Source organism: Gorilla gorilla, chromosome 3 (assembly GCF_029281585.2).
Source record: "Gorilla gorilla gorilla isolate KB3781 chromosome 3, NHGRI_mGorGor1-v2.1_pri, whole genome shotgun sequence".
NCBI classification, from domain to species: domain Eukaryota; kingdom Metazoa; phylum Chordata; class Mammalia; order Primates; family Hominidae; genus Gorilla; species Gorilla gorilla.
Window position 1 is genome coordinate 196,868,971 of NC_073227.2, and position 20,994 is coordinate 196,889,964.

A 20,994-nucleotide genomic window follows, 5' to 3' on the forward strand; every position below is an offset into this window, starting at 1 on the left:
TGTATTTTTAGTAGAGACAGGGTTTCACCATGTTGGTCAGGTTGGTCTCGAACTCCTGATCTCAGGTGATCCGCCTGCCTAGGCTTCCCAAAGTGCTGGGATTACAGGGGTTAGCCACCGTGCCAGGCCAATTATTTTTATCTCTAAATGAAATATTCCTTTGACATATTAAAAATGTTTTTAAAAATCTACTGTTTTCAAATTTCTTTGCAAATTTGGAAGTTCTTTGAGACAAAATGGTAAAATGGCAGAGATAGCCAATACTAAGTGCTGGTGAGAATATAGAGCAACTGGAACTCTCATGCAAATCTTACGATTAGTAATTCCGCTCTATAGGAAGATACCTTTCAGAATGTACATATGTATGTGCATCAAAAGTGTTCAAAGTAGCACTCTTTATAGTATTCAAAACCTGAACACAACACAGCCATTAATGAGAGAATGAAAAATAAATTGTAGTATAACCATAGAGTGAAATACTATAAAATGATGATCATTACTGAACCAGAACTACCTGTAACAAAATGGATGAGTCTCACAAGGATTATGTTAAGTGATGGAAACCAGACACAGCGAGTACACACTTTACATTTATAAAAGGTTCAAAAACAGACAAAAGTAACTGATGCTGATAGGAATAGATAGTGTTTAAATTAAGGAGGATGGGCTGGGATGTGTATGAGGGACACCTCTTGCTGGATGATCTCTTGAGCCCAGGAATTGAAGAACAACTTGGATAACATAGTGAGACCCCATTTCTAAAAAATATTTTAAAAAATATCCAGGTGTGGTGGTGCACACCTGTAGTCTCAGTTACTTGGGAGGCTGAGGTGGGCAGATGGCTTGAGCCTGAGAGAGCAAGGCTGCAATGATGCATGATCGCACCATTGAACTCCAGCCTAGGTGACAGAGGAACACCCTGTCTCAAAAAAGAAAATATTACTTAATCTAGTAATCCCACTCCTTGGTATATATCCAAAATAATTGAAAGCTGAATCTCTAAAAGACATTTGCATCACCATGTCCATTGTAGCAGTTGCTTATAAAATTCTAGTCTTAATCGGGGTGGTGGTTACATGGATGTGTTCAAATGGTGAAAACTAATTGGTCTGTAATTATTACACTTATGATTTGCACATTTTAGATATGTATGTTTTGAGTTTTACTGTTTTTTAACAATCTTAATAAATCTATGAAACAGCAATTTACACAGACCACATAAGAAATGTAAGGGAGTTGAAAGATCTGAGGAAATCACTCAGAATACAGCATGAAAAGATAAAACGTAAAATAGAAAAACAGCATTAAGAGACATGGAGGTCAGAATAAAGAGATTCTATATATAGCTAGCAGAAGTTCCAAAATGAGAAAATGTAGAGGCTGAGTTAAGGCAATATCAAAAGGAATAAAAGCTTAGACTTTCACCTGTCTAATAAAACACACTGTCTCAGATGCAGGAAGAACAGTGTACCAATAACAGGGTGAATAAAAGGGTTTCTACAACCGTACTCGTTATAGGAAATTACTAGATATCAAAACGACCTTAAAAGCAACTAAAGAAAAAATTCACAGTATCCATAAGAGCATTATAATTAGACTGAAAGAAGACTTACAAAGCAGCAATGTAATCCAACAGAAAGTGACATAATGTCTGTAAAACGTTGGGAGAAAATAACTGTCAAGCTAGAACCTTAAAGCAAGCTAAATTGCCTTTCAAGAAAGAGTGTGAAACATTTATAGACTAACCAACCCTGAAGGAGTTCCTAACTCACAGAACCTTACTCAAATAACTACACAAGTATGATGAAGTCACTGAACCAAAAGGTCCTTCTATGGTCCAGAATCAAATGGAGATATTGATTAAATTAAGACTGCGTCACATCATTTGTGCATGTTAAAAATGTAAAGGTATAAGAACTTCATATAATAAAAAGACAAAAAGAGAGTTAAAAACATTTGATCAACGAAATACAACAGAGGAAAAAAAAGAGGAAAATGGTAAAGGTAAAGCTCAGTAAACACACACACACACACACACACACACACACACACACACCCCAATAGGACGACAGAGATAAAGCCAAATTCTCAGAAATCTAAATAAGTGTTATAAGATTAAACTTGCTTCTAATTGAATTTTGGAAATCTTTCTATGTCAACTTATAAGATACAATTGTGGAAACCAAAAAAATGAAAAAATAAATTAAAAGAAATGAAACTAAATAAATGGAAAAGTATGTATGCCAGGTAAATACTAATCAAGGAAAAGTTGATAGCTAATTTAATATTACTAATCAAAAATTAATATCACAACAAAATATTTCCAGACAAAAGTCATTGTTATAGAATACAAAAACAAGACAAAAAGTTTATCCCATGGACATATATGAAACCTGGTATCCAATAATTAAAGTAAATACATGGTTTATCAAATACAGTATACATAAAACGTTTATAAACACCAATCAATTATCAAGCCATAAACTAAGTCACAACAGCTGCCAAAAAATTTATATAATGTTCATAATGTCACATGATCAAAATGCAGGTAAATAAGGAAAGAATGATGAAAAGGTCATTAAACACAATTTAAGTTAAAAACTTCTAAATCATGTGTGGGTTAAAGAAAAATTAATAATAAACTTGACAAAATACAACTGAGCTTCAGTGAAAAAAATTATCCATCAAAATATACAGGAATGCAGATTAAACAGTACTGGAAAATTTAGAGCCTTATATACATATTTTAGAAAGAAAAACATTCAAACAAATTCACTTGTTCTCTTAAAAGAACAAAATACAAGGAAAAACACTGATCACAAGAAGCAATAAAGATGAAAAGAGTAATTAATAGAATTTAAAAAATCAAGAATATGAGAAAGAACATTTTCAAACCTAGTGTTCTAGAAGCTAATATGTTTGACAAACCACTGCAAGTGGTTTCAAACACTGCAAGTGTTATCAAGAACAAAGGAGGAAAGGTAAAGTATTAGACACAATAAAAATATAACCATGATAAAAATTTGGAAAAAAAATAAAAAACACTAAAAATAATTTCTTAAGTTTGTTGAAAATGTTGATGAAATTCATATTTTAAGTGTTCCAAAATGAAATAGCAAGCCTGAACTGCATAATAATAATTTCAATAATCAATAGTTAAAAATTTGCCCACTGATCAATAGCCAGGCCCAGATATTATTAAATAAGGGCCCCATTAAAACTTTAAGGAGAGATAATTTCTATTTTGTACAAGTTGTTGCAGAATAGAAGGAGCACATTTTGCAACTTAATGCTATGTTACTAGATAAATCTTAATACCAAAGACAGGTAAGGATATCATCAAAAAGAAAAATTTAAGGTTGATTTTATTTACAAACTAAAATTTTAAAATCTAATTTAAAATGGAAGAGTAATACATAATAACCAATCACAATTCAAGGATGGTTTAACATCTGAGTACAAAGATAGCTTAAAATTAGAAAATCTTATTTTAATACATCATACAGATTTAAGGCAAAAACTTATTGAACAAGGTATTTGTGCAATAAAATAAATTGATAAATTCAGTACGCTTTTATGAAGAATAAAGGCTTTAAGCAAACCAGAAATCGATTAAAATTGTCCTAATCTCTTAATGATTATTTATTTTATAAGAAACAGCATACTACAGAGTAAATCATAAGAAGCATTTCCTTTTAATTCAGGAATAAGCTAGAGTGTTTGCTTCTGTAAATCAAAACAGAAATTAAATATACAAGAACTAGAAAAGAACAAAGCTGTCATCACTCACAAAGATAATTAATCTATTATAGCAAATCCGAAAGAACACACATTATACATTAGCAAATGTGAGACTTCTGCAAGGTTGCTGAATATAAGATCAATATATGAAAATAAAGATAATATGTAACATTTAATAACTGTGCTTTGATCTAAGTCTAAAACAATCTGTAAGACTTTACTGAGAAAATTTTTAAATCATTGAAGAACAGAAATGGCTTAAATAAAAGAAGATAACAGACCATGTTCACCAATAAAAAATTTCAATGCTTAAAGGTAGATATTTTCCCTATAATTGTATAAACTAAATGCAAAACTTATTGAATTCCCAAAAGGATTCCAAGGAGCATGATATAGTCAACATAAAGTAATACGGTAACATAAAGATCTACAAAAAGCTAAGTCAGCTTTGACCAAGAAACAGAAGGAAAAAGTACAATTAAATATTATGATACTGCCATAGTGCTAGGCAAATTGAAGAATGTAATTAAATATAGAGCCTAGAAATAGATCCCTGTAATTGTAAGAACTACACTTACGAATTAGGTAACATTATAAATCAGACGGGAAAAAAGTGTTGGACAACTGACAAACTATATGGTTAAAATGGAAAAATAAATTCCTATTCAAATTATGCACACATACACAAACACATACACAAAATTAGATGAACTAAAGATCTGATGTGAAAAGTAAAACTTTATAACTTTTAGAACAAAAAGAGAATAATTTTGTCATTAGAATAGAAAAGTATTTTTAAGCGACAAATAATACAAACAATTTTTTTAAGACTGATAAATTTGATCACATGAAAGTTTAAAAATTCTGGGTTAGAAAATGCCATAAAACCAGACTGAGCAATATGGTGAGACCCTGCCACTACAAAAAAATTTTAAAATTAGCCAGGCATGATGGTCTGTGCCAGTAGTCCCACATACTCTGGAGGCTACGGCAGGAGGATGACTTGAGTTCAGTAGGTCACAACTGCAGTGTTTACACCACTGCACTCCAGCCTGAGTGACAGAGCAAAACCCTGTCTCAAAAAAAAAAAAAAAAAAAAAAAAAAAAAAAAAAGAGGCCTGGTGCGGTGGCTGACGCCTGTAATCCCAGCACTTTGGGAGGCCGAGGCGGGTGGATCACAACGTCAGAAGATCGAGGCCATTGGCTAACCCAGTGAAACCCCGTCTCTACTAAAAATACAAAAACTTAGCTGGGCGTGGTGGCGGACGCCTGTAGTCCCAGCTACTCGGGAGGCTGAGGCAGGAGAATGGCGTGAACCCGGGAGGCGGAGCTTGCAGTGAGCCGAGATCCCGCCACTGCACTCCAGCCTGGGTGACAGAGCGAGACTCCGTCTCAAAAAAAAAAAACAAAACAAAACAAAAAAGAAAGAAAGAAAAACAAGCAAAGAAAAGAAAAGAAGAGGCCATGAAAAAAGGAAAAGATAAGTCACTGACTATACAATTAATAGGAACCCAAAACATGTGAAAACACACTACAAATCAACAAGCAAAACACCTACATTCAATGGAAAAATAACCAAATAATATAAACAAGCCATGCACGAAATTGGAAATACCAAATGGCCAAAAGTTATATAACAAAATAGGCAGGCTCACTAATAATTAGATAAAAGCACATGAAAATAACAATGAGACTCTACTGCATACCCAGAAGACTGAGAAAATTTGATAACAAGTACTGTTGAAAGATACAGGAAAACAAACTCTGCAACAATGCAGGACAAAGTAAAAACTTATACAATCAATTTTTGGAGACCAACTTGACAATATTTAGTAAAGTTGAAATGTCCATCCTATAGAATCTGGTAATTTCATTTTAGAATAAACACCCTAAAGAACTCCATATGTATGTATGAAAAATATATTCATAGTTATAGTTCTTGACAGCACTACCTATAATAGCAAAACAGCATAATGAAATTGAATGTCCACGTATATTTAGGAGGCTTTTTGTATAATGGAAAACCATACACACAGTCAAAAAGAAGCAAACTGAATATGTTTAGAGAAATTTTATTTTATTTTATGTTATGCTATGTTTTTATTGTATTTTATTTTATTTTATTTTATATTTTATTGAGACAGAGTCTTGCTCTGTTGCCCAGGCTGGAGTGCAGTGGTGCAATCATGGCCCACCACAGCCTCTAACTGCTGGGCTTAACTGATCCTCCCAAGTAGCTAGGACTACAATTGCATGCAATCAAACCCAGCTAATCTTTATTTTTATATTGTAGAGATGGGGTCTTGCTGTGTTGCCCAGACTGGTCTCAAACCCCTGACCTTAAGTGACCCTTCCACTTTGGTCTCCCAAAGTGCTATGAGCCACCACACCCCTCTAAGAATGAACATTTTAAGAATCAAATTATTAGAGATCACGCATGCAGTATGATAACATTTATATACATTTAAACACAAAAAATGATACATAGCCCAAATGATATAGAGTATATGCAACTAGATGTAGATATATAAATATATGCAAAAAGCAGCCCTTGACATGTGTGAGCAAAGCTAACACTAACAACTAGGGTCTGGCCTGGAACTCACCTTTATGAGACTGATGACCTAGGCTTAATATTCTTCTACTTAACATAAGTAATTTTACATCAACATCAGACAAAGCCACCTTGTGATCATTATAGGCCAAAATAAAAACAAGTCTGAATTCATATTAAATGAAGGCAAACCAGGAATATTATCCAAACCACAAGTATGACCAAATCTCCTCTATTTATGCGTTCTTCTCTCTACTGAATGTCATTTCCTCTTCCCAGCTAATAGGAGTGATTGTTGCTTCTCTACCGGTTACAGCTTTAGTTTTATCCTATTCTTCCCTTCTTTTAGGTAAGATTTGATAAGACATTCAATAATAGAATTAATTCTGCTTCCTAACAGTAAACAATTTGAGGCAAAGTCCCACTTCCTTGAGTCCTCCCAGACTTACCTAATGCAAGTCCAAATCTGTAATAAATCCTTTCTAACACCCTCTTACTGAGGTGCTCCACGCTGTCTTATGATGTGCATTCTCCATCATCAAAATGTACCCAACTTATTCAAATACAGATTTCCTGATGATCTTTGTTAGGAGGCATTAACCAGAATAAGTAATTAAAACAGAAACATACAGAAAAAGTCATTCTAATTTCAGGACAGTAGTTATTCCTTGAGAAGCTGTAAGGGAGAAAAGAAGGTGGTGAGAATTTGAACTGCCTCTTAAAAACTGCATTGCTCTTTTAAGACATGTAAAGTATTGAACCAAATTTATACTTGGAATAGCAGAATCAGAGACTAGTCTGAAGCTTCAACTCATAATTTCAAAGCTCATTTAGATAATTATAGTACTAAATAAAGAATAAAATGAAAAGGCAAGGCTATGATTCATACTATTGCAAGCTGTGATGCTGCAGGATTGCCAGGAACAGAGATCAACACACAGTACAGCAAACTTCAATGTGGCTTTTGCCCGTTGTTATCTTGCATGTTGTATGTGTGTTGACACAGACTCAATAAAAATCAGAGGGCTTGTTTGGGAAGCAGTCTAGTACTTTAAAACTACTATCAAGCATGTAACTTTGCCACCTTTTGGTAACTAAAGCGAACTACAATTTACATTCTCAAGAACAAAATTAACCAAATGGCATCTTGCTCATATTAATCCTACCTAATTGAGAGATAATATCACAGTCATCTATTATTTGCATAATTAAAATCCTTAAATAGGGACTCAAGATACCCTCTTATTTCATTCGAACTTACTTCATTAACCTTAAAAAATACATCTAGAAAAACAATCTGCTACTTATTGTTCCCTATCCCTTCCCTACTTTTTCTCACTTCTTGGTCATTATTTGTGCTTTCTTCTCTCTCAAATGTCCAATACTGTTTATCCTTCAACTTGTAATTCATGTGTCAACTATTTCATGAATTCGTAAGCAGCCCCAACTGGAGTAATGGTCACTACTGTGAAATCCTGTTGCACTCTATTTTTACTTCTTATACTTATTGTTCCTTCTTTCATTCCTTTATTCAATAAATATTTTCATCCGCTTTGTAAGAGAGAGTGAAGGACTAAATTTTCCACTACGGCTCTTTCATTTGCTTGATCCCTGCAGCTGTCTCTTCCTCCCGTCCCCTCTGGCACATGACCTTCACCCAATTGCCCCTTCTCACCCTGTTGACATAATCCAAATTCCTCCAACAATGGCAGTGAATATACAAGAATCATCTTTGAGCAACTATTCCCAAAACTAGGTGAACTTCAACTACTTCCTCTTGCTAAACTCAATAAAAGCTCCATCTTCCAGATTTTTACCTATATTGTTCTGACTGATTTTCTTCCAGGGTTTCAATGTCAAGGCTCAGATCAGGACTGTGTTTTCGGGTGCTTGGCATTTCGTCATGCCAGACATTCTGTTGATGTCTCCTCTCTTTGGAGTCCCAGTGACTGGACAGTTGGGCTGGTCCTGCTCCTGACCACTGTTCTGCTCCCTTTGCTTGAAAGCACTATCTAAGCTTTTATTCTTCCATCTTAATTGCCCTTTGTGTAAGCTTTTTCATTTGCACTGTTTCGCTACTTAATGGGTCTCCCCCATGGGTAAGACAGGCATTGGAGACAGTGATGGTAAACCTACGAGCCTGATGCTCAGGTTCTCTTATTTTGAATCAATGTACTTGTGGGCTGCTATCCAGCTTCTTAAACAGTGGCAGGCTTTTATTAAGAACAACTTTGAACTTTATTGATGATACTAGAAAAACTTGGAATATGAAGAAAATAATCCTTTGTGATATGCCGTAGGAAAGGAGAAGTTTCAAAATTTCAACTATTCAATGATCAGCGTTTTTTATTTTTTGAAGTAGCCTCTACAACTTAAGAAATTTCTAAAACTGATTCCCTTAAGAACTCCTTAGAAAAGGTAATAAAAGCATGGAGTACCTAAAATCCTAAGTTAAACACTTCTCCCTTTCTCCTGACCTTACTCTGATCAGCCTCCCTCCTGGCCTCCCTTAAGCTGACTGCCTTTTTCCTCTTGGTCTATTCTTCCTCCTGATCCTCCAGCACCTTCATGGGGTACTCCTCTCTTTCCTCGGCCAGTTTTTCTTAAACTACCCCCCTGAATAGATAATATTCCTTCTTAATGTCTTATAAGACAGGTGGGGATGATAACTAACCTCATTAGTTTTATATTTTCAAATCTTTGTTCAGATCAGATTTGCATAATCTAGTTACGTTTCCTAACCTTCCTAAGTAAAAAGAGAAGTTCACTGAAGAATATAAGTTTATTCTAGGAATGTGTAGTCTAAGATAACCTGATATCTATCAACTCATCTCCTTGTAGGACATGAAGATGCTAAAACTCGGTAAGAAAAAGCAATATAAATTAATTAACAAAATGATATAAAATATAATGATCAACATTTGAGAGAGCTGCACACCTCACATTATATCTCTGAGATCATTCCTGTTGAAATGGATTGGTCAAAAATCCAATCCTTAAAAAAGACAGAGATTAAAAATAAATTAATCTCTTATTTCAGAGACCCCTTAACTCCTACCTCTGAGAATACTGTTGTCTTGGTGTGGCTGATAATTTCACAAGTGCTTTATCCACCTTCTTTGTTGATCTTAAAACTGAGATGGCAGATATAATTGGAAAACAGAAGATAAGATAGCAGACCGTCCTCATGTTAGAATTACATTTTTTTTAGTTCTTTGAAGATACTTTTGCTCAGAAAAAAAAGGAAAAGTGATAGACCAAATTCAATGTTCTCAGCAACTACTAAGTCCAAGTGGGAAATCATCTATATCTAATCTATACGAAGATACTTCTGTATATAGCGAAAAAGCGAGGAAGGGGTGCTAAAGAACAATTGCTCTGCCTTAGCTCGAAAGACAGAGTCACAAAATATAAAAGACTAACTCTGTCTGATAGAGTGACTCCCCTCTGAGGAAATACCTGCTCCATTCTGCTCACAATTGCTTTTCATGAAAAGAAAGAGATTTTCATGCATGCAAAAAGAGTGTGTTCCATGGTTAATAATGTCTTCTAGTTAATAATGAGACTACATTTTCTACCCTTCTACCTTTCATCATTCCTAATCCAGAGTAACCTGCACAAACAACCAGAATACAAGGATTTTAATGTTAGTAGTATCTATTTTTAATAGTAAAACAACAGAAACCCCTCAAAAATCTGTCAAAAGGGGAGCGGTTAAATCATTTTAGCTCATTAATTTCAAACACACTCTAGTATCATTTAGGAGGAAAACTCATACACAAAATATTATACAAAGAATACATGAGCCCATTTTCTTATATAAGGGTCTTCAAAGTTCAGAAAGAGATTAAGGATCACATCATGCATCTGCTAAGTGGCAGGTCCAAGTTTTAAACCCATTCTCTGTTTCTAAAACTCAAAACACTATTACTGTAACACACTGCTTCCCAAATCAGTATACAGTATTGATAAGATGTGTTACAACTGGTGTCTTACCATCCGTTTTTTTACTGTGTTACTTCGTGTTTCAGGGGACCCAGAATGCGACAGAGTGAGAAACCATGAATCAGTGAACTTTAAAGCAAACTCAAATACTTAAAGGCAAAACAAAATCTTCTTTGATCTTTAGAACGAAATCATCTTGTGATTCAGTATGCCAGTGAATGACTTGAGATGCCACCAGTGTAGCCAACTTGCTTTTAAATATGTGATCCATTTTGCTCTGTTTGGTAAGCTTCTAGAAGGGCTGGAATAAACTAAATGACTCCATTTGGTTGCTATAAAGAATACGTGATTCAAAATCCTATTTATATTTTTCTCAGAATAAATTTAGGTTACTTCCAATTAAAGTAATACTGATATAAACAATGCATCCTATCTTTTCAAAAAAATGGTGAATAAGTTTTCTTATTGCCAATTGGAAAAAACTAAGAACTTGGAAGGTAACTAACATTTCAAAAGTGTTACATGTTCTTTGCAGAAAATTTTGAAAACACAGATGAGGAAAAATAATATCTACAGGTATGTATATCACCAAGAGATATATAGTTACTAATAAATTTAAACAGATGACATGTTATGAACAAGTTAAAATTCCAAATCAACCTATTAATATAGTAACAGTAGGATATTGGTAAAGTCTCAACTGTATAAGATACAATTAATCAATGTCACAAGTACTTAATAACATAGAAATTGTTGAAAATGGAATATTTATTTGGTTTGCAATATTTTCCAAATTCTGTATTAAGTATACTGTATATGATGTATGGGTATAATAGTGCATTTTTTGTAATTACTTCAAGTGAAAATATTTAACAGCTTTTTTAGTAACTCTTCATAATCATACCTTGGCATAAACCCTGAAATATTTGATCTACTTTGCTTTTTATTTTATTATGTTTTCTATTACATCGGCTTTTATTAATCCTGAATCTCTCCATCTGTGGCCTTTTCCTATGACCTTTACTAAGCAAAGTTGCTGTTAACATCTGGTTGTTAAAATATAATTTGTAGTAGCTTTGTAAATAAAAAAGCATGAACCACATATTATTACTTTTGCAAAGGATTTATAAATATGAGTCAGTAAATTCACTAGTTTCCATCCTGCAAGAGTGGCAGGAAATTAGACTTTTATCTTTTGGGGAAGCTTTACATTTCAGTATGATGAAGTCTCAGGGGGTTTTCGGGGACTCAAGGTAGATGGTAAGATCCCACATCGGTCTGCTTTGGTGACCACTGACACTTAGCCCAATCCACAAAGTTCCTCAGGCCACAAAGTTCTGGGGTCTCTATGACAAACTTTTTAGAGTCACAGGTACCTAGCATCCTGCCTCCCTAAATGCACCAGAAAATTATCCTCTGAGATCATTCAACCTGCTCGGGGAGGTGCCTGGGATTCTGATGTGAGTTCAGCTATTCCTGAGATCCAGAGATCTCTGCCCCCTTTGAAGCCTTAAGCCTTCATCTAACTCTTCAAAAGCCTTATTACTTCAAATTCTGTCTTCACTGTACCCCAGTTATGGACCCAACACTATTTCTTTAAAGAGTTTAAGAAAATTCAAAAAGCCTTTAACTCCAAAAGGCTTCTGTTTCTGTTTTCTGCTTCTGTTTCTGTCTTCTGCTTCTGTTTTCTGCCTTGCAAAAATCTCCCCATTAGATAGGCACCACAGGCCCTGTCTATCTTCTTGGGGTGGGGGCAGGAGACAGGGTAGAATCTGGGGAGAAATACATAAAATAATATCTTGGTAAAGCAACTTGCCGTCACATTTGTTATTCAAGGCCATATTCTGTATTAGTCAATGAAAAGACATTGATGTTTGACAGGACTTTTAGTTCATTTGTTTGTTTCAAATCACCCAGAAATCCTCTTCTTTGAGGTGGCATCTTTCATTTGAATAGTGTATCAGGGAAAATGATTATATTCACTGAAAATGTTTAATTCAAGATGATTAACTCAAGCACTTAAAGATCTCGCTTGCCTCATGAATCAGTCAGGGCCCAACATAGAAAACAAAAAGCATTCTAAGCATTTAAATCAAAAAAGTTAATACACGGAATAGGATGAATAGGGGACAGAAGAGCCAAGAAGCCACACAGAAGACAGGGAGACATCCTCGGGATTAGGAAATGTAGGAAGCTGGTGTCCAGCCTGGGCTGGAGGGAGGAGGTGATGCTTGTGGTGTCCAGGGTCAGTGCAAGTGGCTGAAACCAGGATGGGCTTACATTGGAAGCTAGAGCCTCAGAGGAGCTGCATTTGAGAGGTGCCACTGAAGTCAGAGAACAAGGATAATAAATACCCTGGCTTCTCCTTTCTTCCCACTCTCCAATCTCACTCCAGTGCCTCCCATTGATGGAATAATCCAGCTGAAAGGAAGCCAGCTGACAGGAAAGCCTGTGAAATGCGGTCTGCAGAGGTCAGGTCTCTTGTATATTGAGAAGGGGAGAGGTGAGGAATGGACCTTCCTGCATGCAGTCCAGAGACCAGCATATTTAAGAATTCTCAATACAACATAGGACAGGATTCTACTCATTTATTGCACAATGTTTCTACTACCCCTGGATTCCTTCAGTGAGTTTATTTCTTGCTTAAACTGTAAAAACGTTAGAGACCCATTCTTTGGAATATAAGATATTTAAGATTAGGGAGGCATGCACTTGAGAACTTAAGACAGAAGAGTTTAGTACTAGACTCCACATTTCTTTTTATTCTAAAATCTCTCCCAGAAATTTTAAAATGTGTCTAGAAATGCATTGTTAATTGGGTCAATTGAGCTACTTTGTTAAAGAATAAAATCAGCCTAGATTTCAGAACTGAAGAATCAGGTCCTCTGTACAAGCTAGTGATTCTAAACATTGACTTTACTTAAATTAGAATCCCTCTTCTCTTGGCAACATTAATGATACCTGTTATATTTTACTAAAGTTGGTAAGTAACACAACACTAAGACTCTCTTCTCAATTTCAAATTGTAAATAATGAGAGACAAGCAAGATAACAATATCTTAAATCAGAATTATACCATGGTAGTTTTGTATTATAAGCTAATTTTGATAAATAAAAGCTATCACTCTGAGAGAAACCTTCTAGCTGCCTTAATCATTTACCCCTTAAACCAGTGCAACTGATTTCTCCATACCAATCCTGTCTTCTTTCATCTATCACATAAATTTTAAAATGATCTATATAAAATGTAAATTTGATTATGTCATTCCTCTGCCTATATCACTTCAGTGGTTCATCATTGAATGGATAAAAGTCAAACTTTTCCATATATAATTACAAGTTCCCCAAGACCTGACACCCAACTACCTCTGACCTACTTCTGTTTTTGACCTTGAACCTCTATGAATTCCAAGCTGCTTCTTACTTACTATATTCACTGGGTCTCAGAGGGTTTGTTTACGGTACATCTTTTATGGAAACATTTGTCTGATTTCCCTCTTCTGGTTGATACCCATGTAGATTCAGCTCCAGTAAGGGATTCTAATGCCCAAGAATGACCTTGCAAACACAGGCCCTCGGGGAATACGTTCACCACTGTAATGCTTGCACTGTGATGTGACTGTCTGTTTCTATTTCTACCTCTCAAACATTCTGAGAACTCCTTGGGAGCAGGATTCACACCTTATTCTTCCTTGGTAAAACTACCAATTATGTGAGGCACACAATGGCCCTCAAAAAATATGTGCTAAATGAAAGACTAAATACTACCAAAATATTCCAAACTGACTTCTATTCTCTCCCTTCTGACATTAATTATACAAATAGCCATCAAAGTTATGCTTCAAAATAAATAAATAAGATCATGTCATTTCTCTCTAGTAACATTGCTGATGCTGTCCATGAACCTATAGGTCACAAGGATTCGGTTATTCATTCTTCAACACTATTTGTTCAACATCTAAGAGTTTGCCAGGTACCGTTCTCAGTACTAGAGTCTAAATAATGAATAAACAGACAAGTTTCCATGCTCATGGAACTGACTTTCTATGCTGTTTCACACCTTTCCTTCCTTACATACTGTACTGCTTCTTTTGTTAAGCAAAACCTTAGTCACTTTTCAGTCCATGTTTAGATGCCACATATTCTTCCACACCCACAGACGAATTATTTGCTTCTTCCTCTCCCTTCTATTGCACAGAATTCATGTTTCTACTAAACAACTTAAAACTGTATTATGTAATTTTGTATTTATTTGCTTTTCCTGTAGTATTCTCCTAGTCCCATTAAGGCAGAGATAAAGAACTTGCATAAAGACAATATAAAATAGTTCTACAATTAAATAGTACAAAACAATTTTTTAAATGAAAAAAGCCTTTGAAGAGGCACTTCACAAAGAAAGATATATAAATAGACAATAAATACATGATAAGTGCTAAGCATCATTAGTAAGTAGGGAAATACAAATAAAACCATTTAAAAATAAGACAGTGGAGGAATAACATTAGCTAATTTCAAATTATACTACAGAGTTATGATAACCAAAACAGCATGATACTGGCATAAAAACAAACACACAGACCAATGGAACAGAGTAAAGAACACAGAAATAAATCCACACATCTATAGTGAACTCATTTTAAACAAAGGTGCCAAGAACATACACTTGGGGAAGAGAGTCTCTTTAATAAATGATGCTGGCAAAATTGGATATGCATATGCAGAAGAATGAAACCTTACTACACTCCTATCTCTCACCATATACAAAAATCAAATCAAAATAGATTAAAGACTTAAATCTAAAACCTCCGACAATGAATCTACCACAAAAAAAAAAAATGGGGAAAATCTACAGGACATTGATCTCAGCAAAATTTCTTGAGCAATACCTCACAAGCACAGGCAACCAAAGCAAAAATGGACAAATGAGACCACATCAAGTTAAAAAGCTTCTGCACAGCAAAGGATCTAATCAACAAAGTGAAGAGAAAACCCACAGAATGGGAGAAGATATTTGCAAATTACCCATCTGACACAGGATTAATAACCAGAATATGGCCAGGCACAGTGACTCACACCTGTAATCCCAGCACGTTGGGAGGCCGAGGCAGGCGGATCACCTGAGATCAGGAGTTCAAGATCAGCCTGGTGAAACCCTGTCTCTACTAAAAATACAAAAAAGTTAGTCAGGCGTGGTGGTGGGCACCTGTAATCCCAGCTACTTGGGAGGCTGAGGCAGAAGAATCTCTTGAACCCAGGAGGCGGAGGTTGCAGTGAGCCAAGATCGCACCACTGCACTCCAGTCTGGGTGACAAGAGCAAGACTCTGTCTTAAACAAAAAAAAAAAGAGAAGAAAAGAAAAGAAGGAAAGGAAAGGAAAGGAAAGGAAAGGAAAGGAAAGGAAAGGAAAGGAAAGGAAAGGAAAAAGCCAGAATATATAAGAAGCTCTATAGGAGAAAATCTAATAATCCGGTCAAAAAATGGGCAAAAAATATGAACAAACCCATCTCAAAAGAAGACATACAAATGGCAAAAAAAAAACCATGTGAAAAAGTGCTCAACATCATTGATCATCAGAGAAATGCAAATCAAAACTGCAATGAGATATCATCTCACCCCAGTTAAAATGGCTTTTATCCAAAAGATAGGCAATAACAAATGCTGGCAAGGATGTGGAGAAAAGGGAGCCCTTGTACACTGTTGGTGGGAATGTACACTAGTACAACCACTATGGAAAACCGTTAAGAGCTTCCTCAGAAACCTAAAAATAGAGCTGCCATATGATCCAACAATCCCACTGCTTGGTAGATACCCCAAATAAAGGAAATCAGTATATCAAAGAGATAGCTGCACTCCTATGTTTGTTGCAGCACTGTTTACAATAGCTAAGATTTGGAAGCAACCTACATGTCCATCAACAGATGAATGGATAAAGAAAATGTGGTATAGATACACAATGGAGTACTATTCAGCCATAAAAAAGAATGAGATCCAGTCATTTGCAACAGCATGGATAGAGCTGGAGATTACTATGTTAAGTGAAATAAGCCAGGCACAGAAATACAAATATCATATGTCCTTACCTATCTGTGGGATCTAAAAATCAAAACAATTGAACTCATGGACATAGAGAGTGGAGAATGGTTACCAGAGGCTGGGAAGGATAGTGGGGGGCTGAGGGCGAAGTTGGGGGCAGCAGAGGTGGGGGTGGTTAACAGGTACAAAAAAACGTTAGAAAGAATGAAAAAGACATAGTATTTGATAGAACTACAGAGTAACCATAGTCAATAGTAATTTAATTGCATATTTTAAAATAACTTAGGAATGTAATTGAGTTGTTTGTAACTCAAAGGATAAATGCTCGAGAGGATGAATACCTCATTCTCCATGATGTGCTTATTTTATATTGCATGCCTGTATCAAAATATTTCATGTACCCCATAAATACATACACCTACTATGTACTCACAAATATTAAAAATAGAAAAATTAAAAATAAAATGAGATAGGATTATAACATTAGAGTAGCTACCATTAAAAAGAATAAAACATCAAAGGTTAGCTAGGATACAGAATTATCAGAACTCTCATATATTTTTTGGTGGGAGTGTAAATTTATAACTATTTTAGAAAAAGCTTTATAATTTTCTTTTTTTCTTTTTCTTTTTTTTTTTTTTGGACAAAGTCTCACTCTGTCTCCCAGGCTGGAGTGCAGTGGTGTAATGCAACCTCCGCCTCCTGGGTTCAAGCAATTCTCCTATCTCAGCCTCCCAAGTAGCTGGGATTACAGGCACCCACCACCACGCCCAGCTAATTTTTGTATTTTTTAGTAGAGATGAGCTTTCACCATGTTGGCCAGGCTAGTCTTGAACCCCTGACCTAAGGTGATCCACCCACCTCAGCCTCCGAAAGTGCTGAGACTACAGGTGTGAGCCACCATGCCCAGCCTATAATTTTCTTAAAAAGTTAAATTAAAGGGTAAAATATTCCTCAACCCAATAACTTCACTTTTAGATTTTTATCCAATAGAAATGAAAATAAATGGCAACAAAAAGATGTGGACAAGAATGTGTGTAGCACCTTTTTTTGTAGTAGTCTAAAACTAGAAACAATCCAAAAGTCCATCAGCAAAAGGATGGATAAAAATGTGAAGTATTCTCATACAAGATGCTACTCTGGAATAAAAAAGAACAGATTACTGATATGGGGAACAACCTGGATGCCTTTCATAACCATTATGCTGAATGAAAAAAGCTGAACAAAAAGAATACATGGTTACAATATGGGAGCTAAAAAGAAATTATTTAGGTAGTTAGTGAGGGTAAGAGATTCATTGGTAAGGTTTCCCTTTTAATAAAAAGCAGCCTCCAGATCATTTATTCCTAAAAAAGAGCAGCCTGAAAAATTAAGCTGCAGACATAGATAAGCAAGTTGGAAGCTTGCATGGATGAATGTCAGCAGCTGTGCCAATAGGAAAAGGCTACCTGGGGGCCAGACATGTTCAACATGCAGGCTCCATCTTTCCTTTCTTTGTCACCATATGTACAGTAAGGAATAGGCAACATGGCATCGGACAGGTAGAGAACTATCTGCAAAATAAAAGATTTGGGTGGGGTGGCCAGATTCTTCCTCGCTATACAAATGGCTCACCTGGTCCAACCAATCTTGTTTGTCCTATGTAAATCAGACACCGCCTCCTCAAGCTCATCTATAAAACCCCGTGCATTTCGAGAAGGAACCAGCAACCCGTTTTTCTCCGGGACCCCTCGCTCTGCAGCACAGAGAGCTCTTCTCTTTCTTTCACCTATTAAACTTCTGCTCTTAATGTCACGCTGGTGTGTTTGCGTCCTAGCTTTCCGTGGCAATGGGAAAACGAAACTCAGCTATTACCCCAGATGAACGACACAGCTTCCGTTATGATTCCATTTTTATAAAGCTCTAGAATAACAGCTAATCTATGATAAATAAATATAGAAATAAAGGTATCTAAATATGTACATATGTTTTCTAGAGAGAGCTGAGAAGCAACAACACGCTAATAACAGTAAGTACATCTATAACCTAGATCTTGGTTTCTGAATATTAATCTTCACTAAAAGAAACCACGGCTCCTTAGAGAAATGATTGATTCTGGGGTTGATGAAGGGAAATAATGATAAGCTGGAATCTCTTGTTGCAACAGAGAGTGACAAAAGTTTTCGAATAATGATGGAATCCTATCCAAAAGACCCAGGAGGCTCTCATTGGCCAAACTCATGTCATTTGACTATCAAAATAAATAACTCTAATAGATTGTAATTCATTGAAAAAAGAATCAATGAGTAAATTAATAGATAAATAAATAGAAAAAGTCTCCCTTAAAGGGGAATGTACACTAGTAAATATAGAGGGAATGATGAAGTAAGAAAATATCATTGAATTACTTGAAGCTAAAGCTAATTAGGTGAATATTTGATGAGAAAAAAATTTATATATCATCTCAAAGTATCTCCCCACAAACTACTTACTAATTACAAAGTGGAAAAGGAATAACTTCACACTGGAGAAGCTTTAATCAACCAATCAACATTAACACCTGCAATTTTAGGACAAACAACAACGTGCCTCCTGATGTGATGCACTGGGAATAGCACCATGTGTTTCTGTGGTATTCCTGCAGAAAAAGCAAAACCGGAATTTAATCTTGAGGAATCAGCAAACAAACCCACACTGAGGGACATTCCATAAAATAAGTGTCCTATAATTTTTTTAAATCTCAAGATTAAAAACAATGGTTGAGAAACTCTTTCAGATTGAAGTAATCTAGAGAACCATGATAACAAGTCCAGTGGAGGGTCCTGGAGTGAGTGAGGAACCAAGGAAAAAATTGGGACAGCCGGCCAAAGTGAATATGGACCATGGATAACGTGATATATAGTATCAATATCACACGCCAAAATGGGATCGTTGTACTATAGTTATGTCAGAGAATGTCCTTCTGGGGAAATACCTGTGAAGAGAATATTTTTCTCAAAATAATAGAAAACAAAACTTGAAAGAGATTTCTACTACATTCTATGTGGATGGAGTAAAAGAAGTAAAGTTAGAGAGTAGCACACTATTTTTTTCAATGTTTCCAATGACATTCAAAAATATAAGTAATGGGAAGATAGCCACATTTACAGTAATCTCTATTATCATTCTTAATAAAAAAGTTTAATTATCCATAAAAGACACTATTTACAACCCATATTTATTGTTCTGCCTAAGATAGCAAATGTGTTTTTCAGTTTATGACAGGCAACCGATATTATTAGAAATTATAAAGAAGACAAAGAAAAGTCAAATTTCATTAAAATATCTGCTTTCAGTAAAGTGTCAAGCATTCTTAGACTTGAGCTAACATAAAAGATATTTGACTTTGAGTACTATTTTACAGATACATGTATACATGTGTCTACATACATATGCATACATATACACATACATATATACACACACATACATGTTCATAAACACATATAAAATGCACACATTTAAAGTAGACATTCTATTTTTTGAGATTTTTCTAAAGAAATAAGACCTCCAGAACAGTCAAAAGTAGACTACCACCACTTGGCACTCAACACTGGTAACCCTGAAAGGATGAACACTTGGAGATTTTTTGGTTTATTATATCTGAACGCGAAGGTATAGTATCTTGAAAAAGATAATGCCCTCTCCTGACAGCAAAGCTCCTACAAGTTATGGAAAAAATGAATAATTAACTGCATAATTCCTGAGTGCTTTTGTCTAGTCTTGTGCTTAGTGCTGGTTGTTATTAAATATTTCCTGAATTACTCATGTAAGATATATCAAAAGTAACCAAAGAAGTTATTTTCAGCATCTTCAGAAGGTACATCAGTTTTAAAATTTGCCATTTCTTAGTTCACCTTAAACCAGACGGATATTGTAAGAAAGGGAAATTTTTTCCTCTACCCTCCTAAGTTCAGTGGCTGGTGCCCTGCAAGTTAAACCTACAAAAGGGAGATTAACAGGAAAAATCATTTATCACATATGCATATGAAGTCCTTCATAGAAAAAAAGCAAAGACCCAAAAAAGCAGTTGAACCCAGGGATACACAGCATTTTAACACAGAGCAACAAACTGTGGAAGTGACAAGATGAAGGAAAACAGGATTAGGATTTTAAGGATGGTTAATTGTGGGAAGGTAAATCTGTAGGAGAAACTAATGAAAGATAAGGGTTGTTTAGTAAGGTCTGTTATTCAGATTCCTCTCAGGTGCTGTCTCTGGGCTGAGCCTAGGTCAAGCTTGTCCAACCCACTGCCTGTGGGCTACATGTGGCCCAGAATGGCTTTGAATGCAGCCCAACACAAATTCATAAACTTTCTTAAAAGGTTCTAAGTTTTTTTGTGATTTTTTTTTTCTCATCAGCTATTGTTAGTGTTAATGTTAGTGTATTTTATGTGTGGCCCAAGACAATTCTTCTTCTTCCACTGTGGCCCAGGGAAGCCAAAAGATTGGACACCCCTGCAGATCATCTCTGGTGATTACAAACCATTCTCCCTTTCCTGGCATAAGAGAAGGGAGAAGGTGGGGCACCTTCACGAAGGGAAATTTATGACCTGATTTTAGCCAAATACAGGAGGGTAGAAGTCTTTTCAATGTTTACTGTTTCTCAGTTGCCTTCGGCTCAAAATAATCCTTATGCCAAAGTGCTATATTTTGGGGTGGCATACTCTGATCCCTTTCAGTATATATTTTCTAATATTAAGG

General features: G+C 35.4%; 1 protein-coding gene across 3 annotated transcripts in view; it reads right to left on the reverse strand.

Moving 5' to 3' along the window:
- The window catches only part of GPM6A (glycoprotein M6A), a 369,539-nt gene that overhangs the window by 249,903 nt on the left and 98,642 nt on the right, over positions 1–20,994 (reverse strand). Inside the window, exon 1 of one of the 3 annotated variants that reach the window (XM_055385538.2) lies at positions 6,745–6,762. The exons of the other annotated variants lie outside the window; for them this stretch is intronic. The gene's annotated coding sequence lies outside the window, so the exon portion shown is untranslated. Of the gene's footprint in view, positions 1–6,744; positions 6,763–20,994 lie in introns of those variants that run through there. 3 annotated transcript variants of the gene reach the window in all.